This window comes from Narcine bancroftii, chromosome 1 (genome assembly GCF_036971445.1).
Source record: "Narcine bancroftii isolate sNarBan1 chromosome 1, sNarBan1.hap1, whole genome shotgun sequence".
NCBI lineage: Eukaryota > Metazoa > Chordata > Chondrichthyes > Torpediniformes > Narcinidae > Narcine > Narcine bancroftii.
Window position 1 is genome coordinate 324,284,119 of NC_091469.1, and position 18,470 is coordinate 324,302,588.

At 37.9% G+C, this 18,470-nt stretch overlaps 1 protein-coding gene across 6 annotated transcripts in view; it reads left to right on the plus strand.

Annotated features, from left to right (window-relative positions):
* Positions 1-18,470, plus strand: part of LOC138747895 (putative tyrosine carboxypeptidase MATCAP2) — an 87,384-nt gene that overhangs the window by 37,210 nt on the left and 31,704 nt on the right. The gene's annotated exons all lie outside the window — the stretch shown is intronic.

An 18,470-nucleotide genomic window follows, 5' to 3' on the forward strand; every position in this document is an offset into this window, starting at 1 on the left:
ACCGACCTGAGGAAGCGGGTTTCTCTCTCCACAGCGGGCCTCTTCGAACGGGTAAGGCCTTCTCCTTCTTCCTCCGTTGTCTTCTCTTCCTCTCTTCTTACCGTTGATTTCGATTTTTCTTTTTTTGTCGCCATCTTCTTTCCACCTTTATACTCACTTTTCTGTAACTTTTATTTCTGTGCCTTTGTGTTTTCCTTTGTTTTTTCCGACTTTTCTGGAGAGGGCTGGAGTTCACCGTCCGGCCACTACTCCATCACGTGACTCCTCCCAGATGGCTCTTGATTCTTCAAAGGAGTTTGTATGTTCTGCATGTGTCTGAGTGGGTTTCCTCCAGGTGCTCTAGTTACCTCCCACCATTCAAAAAAAGTATGTGGGTTGTCGATCAATTGGGTGTATTTGGACAGCACAGGCTCATGGGCCGAAAGGGCCAGTTACCATACTGTATGTATTTAAAATTTTAAACGTTGTAATACAGGTGCAGCAAGCAAATGACATGATGGCCTTCATTTCAAGAGGTTTTGAATATGTAAGTGGGGGGGGGGGCGGGATTCTGTAGTTCTATACCTCGAGGTTTGTGTATGGTTTTGGTCTCCTAATCTGAAGGACATACCAGTAGATGCTATTGAGTGATTACAGCAAAGTATATAACCACAGCTTACAAACAAATAAAGGATACACTCACTTGTTTCTTTCAGCACACCCTGAAGTCGACTTTCTTTTTATTATTCCTTATGCACCACATTGCATTCTTCAACTCCCAAAACACCACCCAACTAAACTCCTCTGTCCTTCTCATTGGCTCACTGCCACACAGGTGATCCTGACCCTCTCACTCTCCTCCTTCTGCATCTGAAATCATCACCCGTATGCTGACACTTAACACACCTGTGCATGCGCGCTATCACCCCCGCACGACGCATCGCTTGTGTCATCAGCGGAAGCTGGCACTGCTCCTGATGAAGGCAAGTACACGACTGCAGTAAGGTTCACCAGACTGATTCCTGTGATTCCTCATGTACAAAGAAATAATGGACAGACATTGAAATTTAGAGGAATGAGAAGGGATCTCATTGGGACATATAAAATTCTGTCATTATCAGATGCAGGAAGAATGTTCCTGATGTTGGGGAAGTCCGGACAAGGGGTCAGAATCTAAGGCTAAGGGGTAACCATTTTGGATGGATGGAGATGAGAAGAAACTTTTGTTCAGACTTGAGGAACTCCCTACCACAGAAAGTGTTGAAGCCAGTTCATTAGATATATTGAAAGTGAGTTGGATGTGGCCCTTGCAGCTAAAGTGATCAAGGGTTATGGAAAGAAAACAGAAACGGGTCGCTGAAGCTGAATGATCAGCCATGATTGCGCTGAATGGTGGTGCATGCTGGAAGGGTTAATGGGCCTACTCCACCTATTTTGTTCTACAAATTGATTTTTTTAACCATTGTGCCAAATGTGTACGGCCACAATTTAGGATGCTTCAACTAGTCAGTTTAATACCACTGGCGGGGGTCATTGGTAGTTTCTCCTTCAATAATTGTAACAGATTCAGTAAGTTTGCTTTCTTTTGGAAAGTAACATCCATTTATATAATAAAATGTAATAAGAGGGGAAGTGTTCTTGAGGAAACAGATGGATTTGCATTGATGTAATTCAAGGCTCTTTTCGACTGAGACTTTTGTTTCCGTGTTCTGAGTCTGACGTAAACTAAGTAATTACTCTGAAAAGGCAAGAACTCTTATTGTACTTCAGTAAGTCCGATCACCTGGCTCTACTTCTACTCCCAGTGTACAGGCAGAGACTGAGGACTGCAGAACCAGTGGTGAAGATGGTGAAAGTATGGTTGAGGGAAGCAAAGGAGTACCGACAGGACTGCTTTGAATTGATGGATTGGACCATAAGAACTTGCCATTAGACCTGAATGAATATGCAATGCGTCGCTGACTTCATCAAGACTTGTTTGGACAAGTATGTGCCTATGCACACATATCAGGTGTTCCCCAATCAAGAAGCCTTGGCTGAATCAGAAGATTAGCAAGCTGCTGAGGGCGAGTTTAAGGCTGGTGATCGAGATTTCTATATGAAGTCCAGGTATGACCTGCAGAAGGCTATCTCAGCAACAAATAAATAATTATCGGGGAAGCTTGATACTTGCCAGCTGTGGCAGGGAGTGCAGGCCATTATAGCCCAGAAAGCAAGGGTGAACACCATAAATGGCTGTGATTCTTCACTGCATGATGAGCTGAGTACCTAAGCTCACTTTGAAGTGAACTCAACAGTGCCTATGAGAATCCCTGCAAAGGCTAATGACCCTTGTGATATCTGTCTCTGAGACTGAAGTCAGAACATCATTCAAGAGGGTGAATCCTCAAGGCATCAGGCCATGATGCCAGGGTACTGAAAATCTGCGCCAACCAACTAGCTGTAGTGTTCATGGACATTTTCAATCTCTCACTGCTGCAGTCAGTGGTACCCATCTGCTTCAAAAGGACATCAATCATCCCGGTGCCCAAGAAGTACAGAGTGAGCTGCCTTAATGATTATCCCCCACTAGCCCTCACATCTCCTGTAATGAAATGCTTTGAGAGGTTAGTCAAGTCACCTTTATTTATCCTTCATACTATGCTTGCATGGTAAAGACAAGGTAGCAATTCTCCAGTACCATGGTGCATATTTGTGTAAATATAAGTTAAAATAGATGTTAAACACATTAAAATATTAAGATGTATACAGTAACAGTCCACAATACACTATCCACAAATGTTCTGGGAATTCAGGAGTCTGATGGCTTGAGGGGAAAAAAACTGTTGCCCAATCTGGATGTAAGGGCCCAAGTGCTGCAGTACCTCCTACCAGATGCAGGAGGGAGAGCAGTTTACATGAGGGCTGTGTGGAGTCCTTCACAATGTTTATTGCATTTTGCCTTCATCGAGTGTTGTATATGTCCATCATGGTAAGAAGAGAGTCCCCAATGATCTTTTCCACTAACTTCATTATCCTCTGAGGAGGTACAGCTTCCAAACCAGGCGGTGATGCAGTTGCACAAGATGCTCTCAATATATCCTATGTAGAATGTAGCGAGGATGGAGGGTGGGAAGTGAACTTCCCTCAGCCTTCACAGGAAGTAGAGGGGCTGCTGGGCTTTCTTGGCTATAGAGCTGGTGTGAATGGACCAGATGAGGTTCTCTGCCAAGAGCACCCCAAGGAATTTGATACACTTGACAACCTTAGTGGTGGAGTCATCAGTGGTCAGCAGAGTGTGGTTTCCCCACCCCCCAGCCCCTCCTTAAGTTGACAACCATCTCTTTTGTTTTTAATGTTCAGATACAGGTTGTTGGCACTTCAGTCCGTTAGCGACTGAAACTCATCTCTGTATGCTGATTCATCAGTCTTACTAATTACAGTTGTGCAGTCAGCAAACTTTTTTTTAAATTTTTTATTTTTCACACCATAAATCACGTTAGCCATGATATACACTTTTTCTTTTTCACACATATACAGTGACTTTTTCTCCCCCCCCTCCCTCCTCCCAAGCCACCCCCCCACCCCCCCCCTCATCCATTTTAGGTATACAATCTAGGTTGCATTAAGCCAGTCAGACAATGTTGTCATTCAACAAAACTACACCAGAAATTCTACTGAGTCCATTCTTTTCTTCTCTTCTCCTTCCATCAACTTAGGTAATGTTTGTTCCCGGTAGGTTTTCGCTATTGTATTTAATGTAAGGCTCCCATACTTGCTCGAATATTTCAATATTATTTCTTAAACTATATGTTATTTTTTCTAATGGAATACATTTATTCATTTCTATATACCATTGTTGTATTTTCAAATTATCTTCCATTTCCAGGTTGACATAATACATTTTTTTGCTACGGCTAGGGCTATCTTAACAAATCTTTTTTGTGCATCCTCCAAGTCAATTCCAAATTCTTTATTTTTTATGTTACTTAGGAGAAAGATCTCTGGATTCTTTGGTATATTGTTTTCTGTTATTTTATTTAATATCTGATTGAGATCATCCCAAAATTTTTCTACTCTCTCACATGTCCAGATTGCATGAATTGTTGTTCCCATTTCTTTTTTAATGCAGTCAGCAAACTTGATGTGATTGGAGCTGTGTTTTACTGCACAGTCATGGGTCAGCAGTGGACGAAGCACGCACCCCTGAGGGGCCCCCTGTGCTCAATGTGATGGTCCTACCATGATGGACATATACAACACTCAATGAAGACATTCCCCGACAGGAAGTCAAGAATCCCATTGCAGAGGGGGGTGTTTAGACCCAGCAGGCTCCAACTCCTTATCAGATACTGAGGTATGATTGTGTTGAATGCCAAGGTGAAGTCAATAAGCAGCATTCAAACATACGAGTTTTTGTTTTTCAGCTTGGTGTGGGCTAGATGGAGGGTGGTGGCAATGATATTGTCCATAGAGCCTTTGGGTCTATATGTAAATTCCAGGGGGTCTAGTGATGGGGACAACAGGAACTTGATGTGTCCCATGATGAGCCTATCAAAGCACTTCATGACGATGGACGTGAGTGTGACAGTGTAGTTATTGAGACAGGACACAGATGACTTTGGCAAGGGGACAATGGTGCAAGCTTTGAAGCACATTGGAACCACGGTGCTTCTCAGGGAGATGTTAAAGATGCCAGAGAGAACATCTGTTGGCTGAGCCGCACATTTCCTGAGCACTCTGCCACGAATGTTATCTGGTCCAGCAGCTTTTCGCGGGCTGACCTTGCCTAGTTCTCTCTTCATGTCAGCACCTAACCATTTGGAGGAGAGGCAGTCTTCTTTGCTGCAATGTTGTTTTTCGCTTCAAAGCATGCATAGAAGTTGTTCAGTACATCTGCAAGAGACGCACTGAATGAGGCCAGAATTAACATGTACCTAAGCAAAGGTCTGGACCCGCTGAAATTCGCCTATCGTTACAATCGTTATACAGCAGACGCAATATCACTGGCTCGCCACTCAGCTCTGGATCACCTTGAAAACAGCAACTCCTACATTCAGCTATTCTTCGACAACTACAGTTTAGCCTTCATCATTATTCCCAGTTCCAAACACTGGGCCTTTGCAGCTCCCTCTTTAACTGGATTTTTGCCTTCCTCATCAGAAGACCATAATCACTGCTAACTGGAAACAACGTTGTCTCCTCACCTCAACGATGTGTGCTTGGAGGAGTCACTTGATGTAGTAGTGGCCGGTAGGAGAATACCAGCATTCTCCAGAAAAGAAGAAAAAAAGTGAAGAAAAAGCAAAGCCCCAGATATACAAAACACAACAAATAAAAGATAAAGGTGTGGAGAAAATGGCACTTAAGAAAGAAAAACTAAAAATGTGAAAAAAAAGAAGGAAAGATGCCAGAAGAGAAAGGTGAAGGCCTTACCTGCACGAAAAAGCAGGGACCCACCGTGGAAAGAGGAGCTCACTCCCCGAGGTTAGTGGAGACCCTGCAGGGTCGCGACCTACCGACCGCAGGACTGCAAAAATTGCTCACTGAGCCAAAGAGAGGTGCGCGATGCACAAGACCAGGAGAACACCGACAGCGGGGCTCCCAGCTGGAAGATAAAGAAAGCAACGGAAAAGGGAGGGGTGAGAAAGAATAACAGAAGCAGGAGGCCCAACAGATAACGAGCCCAGAAGAAGAGGACCAACATTAAGAAACCATGAAAAAAATACACAACAAACTAAGACAAGCAGCTCAACAAGAAAGTCAGAAGAGACACAGATACAAGGAAGAGAAATAGAAGACACAAACCCAAGAGCAGACACAAGAAGAAGAAGAAGAAGAAGAACACCAAGCTCTGCACAGAGGAATAGGAGGTAAAATGAATGGACAGTACATAGATAAAATTTTTCAAGAACAAATGAAAGCATTAAAGGAATGGTTGACACTAAAATTTAGTGAAATGGAAAGAAGAATGAAAAGTACAGAAGAAAAAGTGAGTAGAATAGAGCTGGTCATAACAGATGTAGGGAAAGGATTAGAAAATGTGGAAGAATGTATAATGGGAGTGAACGACTTAAAAAGAAAATTGGAAGAAAGTGACAAAAAAGTTAAAGAAACACAGGAGTTGTTAGCTCAGAAGATGGATATAATGGAGAACTATAGTAGGCGAAACAATATAAAGATAGCGGGCTTTAAGGAAGATGAAGAAGGCAAAGATATGAAAGAATTTATAAAAGAATGGATCCCAAAAGTCCTGGAAATGCCAGAAATGCAGGAAGGAATGGAAATAGAAAGGGCACACAGAACATTAGCCCCGAAACCACAGTCACAACAAAAACCAAGATCCGTTTTAGTAAAATTTCTGAGATACATGACAACAGAAAATATATTGGAGAAGGCAATGAATAAAATTAGAGAAGACAAAAAACCACTGGAGTACAAAAGTTTAAAAAAAAAAAAAAAATTTTCTACCCAGACATAAGTTTTGAGCTCCTAAAGAAGAGGAAGGAGTTTACGCAGCAAAATCGATCCTATGGAAAAAAGGATATAAATTTATGTTAAGATATCCAGCGGTGCTTAAAATAGTTAGTCCGGGGGAGCAAAACAGACTGTTTTCGGATCTGGAGAAAGCACGAGAATTTGCAGAATGCCTGCAAGACAGAAAGAGAGATGAAGAGATGTATCAAGAACAAAGAACGACGACAAACTAGATACAAAGATGTAAAAATAATGTATAAGTAAGAACTAAAGGAGGGAAGAAAAGGTAAGTAAGGGAGGGGGGGGGAAGAGGACGGGTTGCAAAAAGGAAAAAGAGAAGAAAAGAGGGGGAGCTTTGTTGTAATGTGAAGATAAAAGTCTTTTCTGGGGGGGTTGGGTGGGAGAGAATAACAGTCACTGCAAAATCAGTTGACACTTGCGAACGGGTTCGCAGTCCAAATGGAGAGGGGAGTTGTGGTTTCCCGTCAAGGGACAAGGGGAGACTCAGAGAGGGGGGGGGAACACTTGGGGTTAAAGGAATTTTAGGTGTGGGAGTGGTTGAAGTATTTTATGTTTTAGAAGTGTTGTCATACAGTGCTTTCAAAAAAGAAAAACTGAGAAATGAAAATGGGGAAAAGGGGAAAGGTGGTGGTGAGGAAGCGGAAATGAGATGTAAACAGAGAATGAGATGGTCATGTTGAACTATATGACTATAAATATTAATGGAATACATAACCAAATCAAAAAGAAGAGGCTATTAAATTTACTGAAAAAAGAAAAAATAAGTTATAGCATTCGTGCAGGAAACGCATCTAACTGAAGTGGAACACAATAAATTAAGGAGAGACTGGGTAGGGCACGTAATGGCAGCATCATATAACACAAAAGCCAGAGGTGGAGCTATATTAATTAATAAAAATGTACCAATCAAAATAAAGGAGGAAATAATAGATCCAGCAGGGAGATATGTAATGATAAAGTGTCAGATATATTCAGAACTCTGGAATTTGGTCAATATATATGCACCTAATGAAGAGGATCAAAAGTTTATGCGAGATTTTTTTTTTGAAGATTGTAGATATGCAGGGGAATATATTGATAGGAGGGGACTTTAACCTTAATTTGGATTCAAAGATGGATAAAATTGGACAAAAGAGTAGCAGAAAGAACAAAGTAGCCAAATTTATGGTTAAATCAATGAGGAAATGAAACTTATGGATATATGGAGGAGACAACACCCAAAGGAGAAGGAATACTCATATTATTCGAGTAGACATAAAACATACTCAAGGATTGACCTGTTCCTGTTGTCAGCCCATATCCAAGGGAGAGTTAGGAAAATGGAATATAAAGTTAGATTGTTATCTGATCACTCACCCCTGTAATTAGCAATAGAACTGGAGGACATCCCACCAAGAACATATAGATGGAGATTAAACTCCATACTACTTAAGAGACAGGAATTTAGAGAATTTATTGAGTGCCAAATTAAAATGTACTTTGAAATAAATACTGAATCAGTGAAAGACAAATTTATATTATGGGATGCAATGAAAGCCTTCATCAGAGGGCAGATAATAAGTTATGTAACTAAGATGAAAAAGGACTACAATCGGGAAATAGAACAGCTGGAAAGGGAAATTGTAAGTACAGAAAAAGAACTAGCAACAAGGGAAGATACAACAAAAAGAAGAGAATTGGTGGACAAAAAAATAAAATACGAAACATTACAAACGTATAAGGTGGAGAAGAACATAAAGCAGAAGTATTACGAGTTAGGAGAAACAAATGCACAAAATACTAGCTTGGCAGCTTAAAACAGAACAAGCTAAAAGAACAGTATTGGCATCAAGGAAAAAGGACAAACAAATTACATATAACCCAACAGAGATCAATGAAAACTTTAAGGAATTTTATGAGCAATTATACTGAACTGAGAATGAAGGGAAAGAAGACAAAATAGATGAGTTTCTAGCTAAAATTGAACTACCGAAATTGCAAGAAGAGAAGCAAAACAAACTGATAAAACCATTTGAAATAGAGGAAGTACAGGATATATTAAAAAAGCTACTGAACAATAAAATGCCTGGAGAGGACGGACTCCCAATAGAATTCTATAAAACATTTAAAGAGTTACTAATTCCTCCTCTCCTGGAAGTAATGAACCAGATAGAAGAAACACAAAACTTGCCAGATTCATGTAAAACAGCAATAATTACAGTAATATCAAAGACGGGGAAAGATCCATTAACACCAGCATCGTATAGACCAATATCTCTACTTAACTCAGATTATAAGATAATAGCAAAACTATTAGCAAACAGATTGGCTGACTGTGTACCAAAAATAGTAAAACTAGATCAAACTGGACTTATTAAGAAAAGACGAACAACGGACAATGTCTGTAAGTTCATTAACAATCCATGCAGTATAAGGAAATAAGACGCCCACAGTGGCTGTTGCTTTAGACGCAGAGAAAGCCTTTGACAGGGTAGAATGGAATTATTTATTCAAAGTATTACAGAGGTTCAACCCTACCAGAGGTATATTAATTGGATTAAAGCATTATATAAGGGATCAATGGTGAAGGTGACAGTAAATCAATTTATTTATATATATATATATTTATATATATATATATATATAAAACCAATTTAAATTAAGCAGGCCAACTAGGCAGGGATGTCCACTATCCCCTTCACTGTTCATTTTAGCAATAGAACCATTGGCAGAACTGATAAGAACAGAAAATAAAATAAAAGAGCAGGAATAAAAAAAATCAGTCTATTTGCAGATAACATCATAGTATACTTAACAGAACCAAAATTATCAATAAAAGAAGTACATAAGAAATTTAAGAGATATGGAGAAATATCGGGGTACAAGATCAACGCAAATAAAAGTGAAGTGATGCTAATGAATAATGCGGATTACACAAAGTTTAAAAAAGAATCACCATTTAAATGGCAAGCACAAGCAATCCGATACCTAGGTATTAGACTGGATAATAACCTAGGCCATCTATACAAATTAAATTATCAGTCATTAATGAAGAAATTACAAGATGACTTAGAACATTGGAAAGATTTACCACTAACACTGATAGGAAGGGTAAATTGCATTAAAATGAATATCTTCCCAAGGATATAATACCTATTTCAATCATTACCAATTCCCTTAACAGAGAAATTCTTCAATGAACTAAAGAGAATAATAAGGAAATTCTTATGGAAAGGGAAACCAAGGATAGCACTAGATAAATTAACAGAATAGTACAAACAAGGTAGTTTGCAGCTACCAAACTTTAAAAATTATTATAGAGCAGCACAATTAAGATGTCTATTATATTTTTATCAAACAAGGGAAAAACCAGATTGGACCAAGATGGAGCTAGATAAAATAGGGGAGAAGGTACCAGAACATATACTTTATAAGTGGGATGAAAAACTGGTGCAATATAGAAATTCACCAGTACTGCACCATTTGGAAGAAGATTTGGATCTTGCCATTTGGAAGAAGATTCATATAGAAAGGAAAAAAACAAATTACCAAATAACAAAATTATTTTTGACGTAAAATCAACTAATCCCTTTCACAATAGATAACCTTTCCTTTAGAGACTGGGAGAGAAAAGGAATTAAAAGAATAGAAAATAGTTTTTTTGGGAAATAATTTATTATCATTTGAACAAATGAAGTACAAATATGCAATAACTCATGGTACAATGTTTGCATACCACCAACTGAAAACCTACTTAAAGGACAAAATGGGAAGCAGACTGAGATTACCAGAAGGAAGCAGCTTTGAATATGTGATTACAGACACAATGATAATTAAAAGATTTATAACAAACATGTACATCAAGCTGCAAGAGAAAGAAAATGATGAAATAAGCTATAAACCCAAACAAAAGTGGGAACAAGATCTAAAATAACTTGTTTAGATCTTTTATCTAAAGATAAAAAATGAAATATGGGAAAAGCTATGCTCCGGAACTATGAGAGATATAATAAATATGAGGTTACACATGATACAATATAACTGGTTACACAGGCTATATATCACGCCCCAAAAGTTAAATAAATGGGATCCTACAGTATCAGATAGATGTTTTCGCTGTCAGAAGGAAACAGGAACAACAGTACATGCAACTTGGGCATGTGAGAAAGTGAAAAAATTTTGGGAAGATTAAATCAGATATTAAATAAAATCACAAAAAGCAACATACCAAAAAATCCAGAGATCTTTTTTCTAAGTAATATAAGAATTAGGCCTTAAACTGGATGAAGCGCAAAAAAGATTTATTTTGATAGCAAAAAAAATGTATAATGTCAACTTGGAAATCAGAAAAGAGCCTGATAGTGCAACAATGGTACATGGAAATGAATAAATGTATTCCATTGGAAAAAAATAACATATAATTTAAAAAATAAAGTCACATCGTTTGAACAAATTTGGGAACCATACATGGAACACAACAGAGAGGGCCTACCGCGGACCACCACCACCCCCTAAAATGATAGAATGAGAAGAAAATGAAATGAAATGACCCAGTGTGTAAAATTAGATGACACAATTTTCTTGTTTATTTTCATTGTATGATGACATTGTTTAATCGGTTTATTATATTGTATATGTTGAATGTTTAATGGGTTTGGAGGGGGGTGGGAGGGAGGGAGGGGGGAAAAGGAGAGAAAATGACACTGTATATTCAAGAGGGAAATGTATGTGTGTATTTTGATTAATATGTGAAAAATAAAAATAAAAATTTAGAAAAGAATGCGTGCTCTACTCACTCAACACTCATGGCCAGACACAATTCAAATGGTGTTTGCAAATTTGCTAATGACACCACAGTTGTCTACAGAATCACAGACTGCAATGAAAAAGCGTACAAATGGGAGATCAGCTAGTTGAGTGGTGTCACAACAACAACCTTGCATTCAATGCTAGCAAAACCCAGCAGCTTCAATCCTCAAGGACCCCCACAATCCAGGCCCCTTTGCCATTAGGTTCCTGAATAATCAATGAACCACAGGTTCACTTTGTCTTTTTTCTTGCACTATTTTATTTATTTTAAAATGTGGTTTATAGAAATGTTTACACTGTGATGCAGCCACAAAACAACAAATTTTGTGACATATTCATGTCAATATATTCTTTTAAATATTTTATTTGAATGCATGTATGTTTTAAAACTTTATTACATTTGCATTTTGAAATATATTTAATGTATTCAGTATCAAATACATAATACCCCATGACCCCCTCCCCCACCCTCTACAGTCCCAAAAAAGATGAAGAAAGAAAATAGAAAATAAAATAATAGAATAGAAAGAAAATAAGAGAGAAAAGTAAGAATACAAGAAAAATAAAAAGAAATGGACTGTTGTAAATATTAGAATCCATCTAATCTAAAATTCATTTTAAAATGTAAAACATTCATTTCATCATTAATAGAGTTCCACACAGGCCTTTGAGGTTAAGAACAATTAGAAATCTAAAAAATTAAAAATCATATTTTTTTTCTGTTTATACCGGCACCAAATCTGTAAAAATATATAATTTTTTCCTTAAATTATATGTAATTTTCTCGAGGGGAACACAATTATACATTTCCCCATTCCATCGTTCCAAACTTGAATATAAATCTGATTTCCAAGTTACTGCAATATACTTTCTGGCCACTGCTAATGCAATTTTAACAAATTCTACCTGATATTTAGTTAGTTTGAGTTTAGGTCTTATCCCTACAATATTACCTAATTAAAATCAATTCTGGATTTAGTGGAAATTGGACTTCTGTAATTTGTTAACATAGAAGATAGGAGCAGGAGTAGGTCATTCGGCCCTTTGAGCCTGCTCCGCCATTCAATGAGATCATGGCTGATCTTAAAGTTCAGTACCCCATCCCCGCCTTCTCTCTGTAACCCCTAATACCCTTATACTGAAGAAATATATCTAATCCCCTCTTAAATATATTCAATGAACCTGCCTCTACTGCTCTCTGTGGCAATGAATTCCACAGATTCACCACCCTCTGGGTAAAGAAATTCCTCCTCATCTCGGTTCTAAATGGTTTGCCTGTTATCCTCGAACTATGGCCCCGGGTTCTGGACTCCCCAACCATTGGAAACATCCCTTCCGCATCCATTCTGTCCAGTTCTGCCAGAATTTTATATCTCTCTATGAGATCCCCTCTCAATCTTCTAAACTCCAGCGAGTACAATCCCAATTTGCGCAATCTTTCCTCATGAGTTATTCCTGCCATTCCAGGTATCAGCCTGGTGAATCGCCTTTGCACTCCCTCCATGGCAAGAACATCCTTCCTCAGATAAGGCGACCAAAACTGCACACAATACTCCAGGTGGGGTCTCACCAAGGCTCTGTACAGCTGCAGTAAGGTATCCTTATTCCTATACTCAAACCCTCTTGATATGAAGGCCAACATACCATTTGCCTTTTTAACTGCCTGCTGTACCTGCATGCTCACCTTCAGTGACTGGTGCACAAGAACCCGTAGGTCTCTCTGCACTTCCCCATCTCCCAATCTATTGCCATTCAAATAGTAATCTGCCCTCCAGTTTGTATTACCAAAGTGGATAACCTCACATTTATCCACATTGTATTGCATTTGCCATGTATCTGCCCAGTCCCCCAATTTATCCAAATCACACTGGAGCTTCCTGACCCCCTCTTCAGTGCACACAACCTTAGTGTCATCTGCAAATTTGGAGATATTACATGCAATCCCCTCATCTAGATCATTAATGTAAATTGTGAACAGTTGGGGTCCCAGTACAGATCCCTGTGGCACCCCACTGGTCACTGCTTGCCATTCAGAAAATGAGTCATTTATCCCAACTCTCTGTCTTCTATCTGCCAGCCAGTTCTCAATCCACATCAATACCTTGCCCCCAATTCCATGAGCCTTGATTTTGCATGCCAGTCGTTTATGTGGGACCTTATTGAAGGCCTTTTGGAAGTCCAGGTACACCACATCCACTGGCTCTCCCCCATCTATTTTACCTGTCACCATCTCAAAGAATTCCATTAGATTTGTCAAGCACGATTTACCTTTTGTAACTCCATGTTGACTCTGTCCGATCGCTTCTCTGCTAGTCATATGCTCCGCTATTACATCCTTAATAATGGATTCCATCATTTTGCTCACTACTGTTTCTCTTTCAGCAATTAATAATTTCACATTCCATTTATATATAAAATCTACTGCTTTTACTCTCTAATCTAATTCTATTTTTACCCAAGCAGACTTTTTCCTCTCTTCAAAAAGAGAAGTAAGAAATTTTATATGAGCTGCTTTATAATAATTTTTAAAATGGGGAGCTGTGAACCTTTCAATTCATAATTTCATGTTAATTTTTCCATAGAGACTCTGGATAGTTTACCTTTCCATAAAAACTTTCTAATATTTGTTTAGTAACTGAAATTATAGGCTCACCAGCCTATAATTCCCCGCTTTTTCTCTACCCCCCCTTTTTAAATAGTGGGGTAACATTAGCTACCCTCCAATCCATGGGTACTGATCCTGAGTCTATTGAGTTCTGGAAAATAATTCTTAAAGCATCTGCTATCTGAATGGCCACTTCCTTAAGTACCCTAGGATGTAGATTATCAGGCCCTTGGGATTTATCGGCCTTCAATCCCTTCAATTTCCCCAAGACCATGTCCTAAGAGATACTGATTTCTTTCAGCTCCTCCCTTGCATTAGTCTCTATGTTTCCCAACATCCTTGGGAGGTTATTTGTATCCTCTCTTGTGAAAACAGAACTAAAGTAAGAATTTAATTGGTCTGCCATTTCCTTAATCCCCATTATATATTCCCCTGATTCTGACTGCAAAGGACCTACTCTGGATTTCACCAATCTTTTCCTCTTGACATATTTATAAAAGCTTTTGCAGTTGGTTTTTATGTTTGCCGCAAGCTTACTTTCGTAATTTAATTTTGCTCTCTTGATTAATCCCTTTGTCCTCCTTTGCTGCATCTTGAACTGTTCCCAGTCTTTGGATTTGGTACTTTTTTTGGCCAATTGATATGCTCTCTCTGATAAATTTGATTTCCATTTATTTAATTTCTGTGGTGTGAGGTATTGCTGGTATAGAAAATTATATTGTACCAGTCTATAACCTTACATTTATCATACTGGTCATGCAGTCTCGACGTAGATCAACTTAATTCTTTTAATCTATTATTAAATTTAAATCTGTCTCCCATCTTTAACTAGATTTAAGGGTCCCCATGTAAAGTAAATGATAAATTCCTGAAATAAGTTTCTTTGTATTTCCCTTTCTTATTAAAGTCTCTGTATCACTATACTTGGCAAATACATTGTTGGACCCAACTTATCACTTAAATATGCTCTGATCTGAAAATAGCAAAATATCATATTATTAAGAATACCATATTTATTCTTGTTATTCAAATGACTTCAATTGCCCTTGTTCATAAGTCTTGAATATATTTGATCCTTTTACGAGACCAAATTTCATAAATTTGATTATCTAATGTACAAGGAATGAGTCAAGGATTTTTAAGGGATAAATTACTCCTTGTTCCAATTTCTGTATTGGTATTATGCCAAATTTTAATCAAATGTTTCAATAAACAAGTTTCTCTTTCAGCAATTAATAATTTCACATTCCATTTATATATAAAATCTACTGCTTTTACTCTCTAATCTAATTCTATTTTTACCCAAGCAGACTTTTTCCTCGCTTCAAAAAGAGAAGTAAGAAATTTTATATGAGCTGCTTTATAATAATTTTTAAAATGGGGAGCTGTGAACCTTTCAATTCATAATTTCATGTTAATTTTTCCATAGAGACTCTGGATAGTTTACCTTTCCATAAAAACTTTCTAATATTTATTTAGTAACTGAAATTTTTTGAGGAATTAATATAGGCAGTAATTAAAAAGAATATTGTATTCTGGGAAATGTATTCATTTTTACATAATTAACTCTTCCTACTAATGTTATAGGCAATGTTGTCCATCTATTGAAATCTTCAACTTTTTAAAGTAATGGTAAATAATTCAATTTATATAAATTTTGTCATTTATTATCCATATGAACTCCTAAACATTTTATTCCATTAGTTTGCCATTTAAGGTGAGTTTCTTTGGCAAATAGTACAATATAATCCCCTCTTGCGAGAGGCATAATTTCACTCTTATCCCATTTTATTTTATAACCCAAAACTGTACCATATTCTTTGAATGTTGAATGCAATTTTTGTAACGAATTTGCTGGTTCTGTCAAATATATCAGGACATCATCAGTAAATAAACTAATCTTTTGTTCTTCATTAATTCTAAAACCTTTAGGATCCCTATGAATTGCTTCTGCTAAAGGCTCTATAGCTAAAACAAAAAACGCCATTTATAATGGGCACCCTTGTCTACGAGATCTTGCTAAGTTTAACTATTTGTTACCACTTTATCTTTTGGTTCATGATACAAAGCTCTTATCCAATTTATTATAAATTCATATTATGATTCTGTATCATATGTCAATTGGAATGATAGACAGCAATCTGAGAACCTTTGGTGTGTACTGTAATCAGACCTCTATTTGCGTTTTCTCAATGGACACTAGATGGTGGTGTTGATTATAACTGACATCAGGAGTTTGAAACTCAGCAGGATGACTATTATTTTCCATGATTATACATTGATTTCAGAAGTCACTTTTTAGATGAAACAATTGCAGTCCAATATCTTTAAAGGAAAAAGCAAATAACATTTTCCTTACTGTGATTTGTCTTCCTCTGACAAAGGCTAAGTAGCTCTTGATCTGAATTTTTAAAAAATTGCATGTTTTTGTTGCCTTCAGGATCTGTCTTGATACGTGGAAACACAGATGCATGGCAACACAATCAGAGGTCAAGAGACAGGCTTTCAAAAGGGAGACAGTTGTCTGTAATTGCCTAACTCAGTGGTTCTCAACCTTTTTTCTTTCCACTCACATACCACTTTAATTCCTATGCCATAGGTGCTCTGTGATTAGTAGGGAATTGCTTAAGGTGGTTTGTGAGTGAAAAGAAAAAGTTTGAAAACTACTGCTTTAATCGTACTTCATTGTCTCGTTATGTGCCCATTTCATAACTCCAAAGGAAATGGGCCATTGACAATTTTTCTTAAGCAAAATATTTCAGTAACAATTGGGTCTAGAGCAGTGATTCTCAACCTTCCCTTCCCACTCACATTCCACCTTAAACAATCCCTTACTAATCACAGAGCACCGATGGCATAGGGATTACTTAAGGTGGGATGTGAGTGGGAAGATAAAGGTTGAGAACCACTGAACTAGTTTGCAGCCAACAACAGTGGAGCGAATTTATTCAAATCCATCATCACCGCTAACTGAGTGAAACACGATAGGCTGCAGATGCTGTGATTGTGGTAAACACACTGAGACGCAGGAGGAACTCAGCTGGTCTAACTTGAACATTTAAAACTGTGGTGTCTATAAATATCACCTCCTCAACATGCTAATAAATTTATTGTCATATACATTGTTCACATGCACCAAAATTCTTGCTGCAGATGGATGGGTACTTTGTTTTTGTAAGTTAAAAAAAAATAACAAAAAAAATTAACTACAATAGAATACTTTTTTTTAATTATAAAGAGACTTGTGGCTTTGTTTATAAGCAATTTAAATATTGTCATTCTGCCACAGACAGTGAATTACAGTGGGTAATGTTAGAGACCTCAGCTTAAACTTCTATTTATTTTCTTCAGTATTCTCATTACTAATTGTACCATCGCTTTTTATTAACCTGACCTGATCCCATGGAAGTGTGCACAGAAGGAACAAACACTATGAAGTTATATATCTGAATATTTGGGGAGAATTTCCTTGCACTTCTTACTGAGAAGTTAATTATTAAAATCATTTATTTCTCCTTCTTCCCCCCACCCCATTGGATCTTGTCATCCAGCACCCTTAACATGTGACAGCACTTCACAGGAGCAGTATCAAGCAGAGCCCCAGCCCCTGGAAGCTGTAACTGTAAAACAGTTAAGTCTGCAGATAAGCGAGAGACCAGAATTGGAGGAATAGAGCTATCTCAGCAGGTTATAAATCTAAAGGAGATGATATCCATTGGAAAAGCAAGCTGTACACTGAGGTCAATACCGGTTAGCCACTGGATTTCAGATAACATTAAATAATGCCAAGAGCACACATCTTCCTAGTATTAAATAAGCCCAGAGATTGGGTTAATTTTCCATCCGCATTTTGAAATTGCACAATCTGCTAAGGTCTTCAAACAGTAATTACCTGCTAGCCCAAGAGTAGCAGCCCAAGAAGACCAAGCACCATGATGTGAGCTTGTTTGAGCAAGGTGGGAAGTTCTGCTGGAGATGGCAGTCTTCAGTTTGCAGGGGTGGAAACAACCAGTAATATATTGATTTCTATACAGGGAAGCCCAAATATATTTCTCTTCATTTAAAATCTGAAAAGGATAGAGTCCATTTCATCACCTCCTGATTGACTATAGTCAACCAATCTGACTGTATCTCAGTGGTCACACTGATTTAAGATTATTTTATTGTCATGTAATAAAATAGATGTAATATTACACAAAATTGCATTTAGTCTGCCATAAGGCAAACAAAAATTCACCATCAGAAATTGCCCAGTGCCCCTTACAGTCAGAAAAAGAGAAGCAAAAGGTAACCTCTTCTGAGCCATTGAGGGTCCTTGAATTTCCCTCCATTGCTTCCATGGCCTCTGCAGCCACACAGAACTATCAGCAATCTGAGCTTGAGATCCAAACATCTGACTCAGTTAGGAGGGCTTCAGTGCCCGAGGCCCCTCGGGATCACCTCCTGCCCTCGGCACTCCCACGTTCTGGTTCTGATGACATCTTGGTTCTCTAATCCATTTCCTCTTAAGGCACCCTTGAATCTTGATTTCTTTTCGATATTTATAATTAAGATATGTACTTGTGACAGCAGAGATGCTTTGTTTGCTGAATTGAAATGTTGTGGCAGCTGAGTAGTTTAA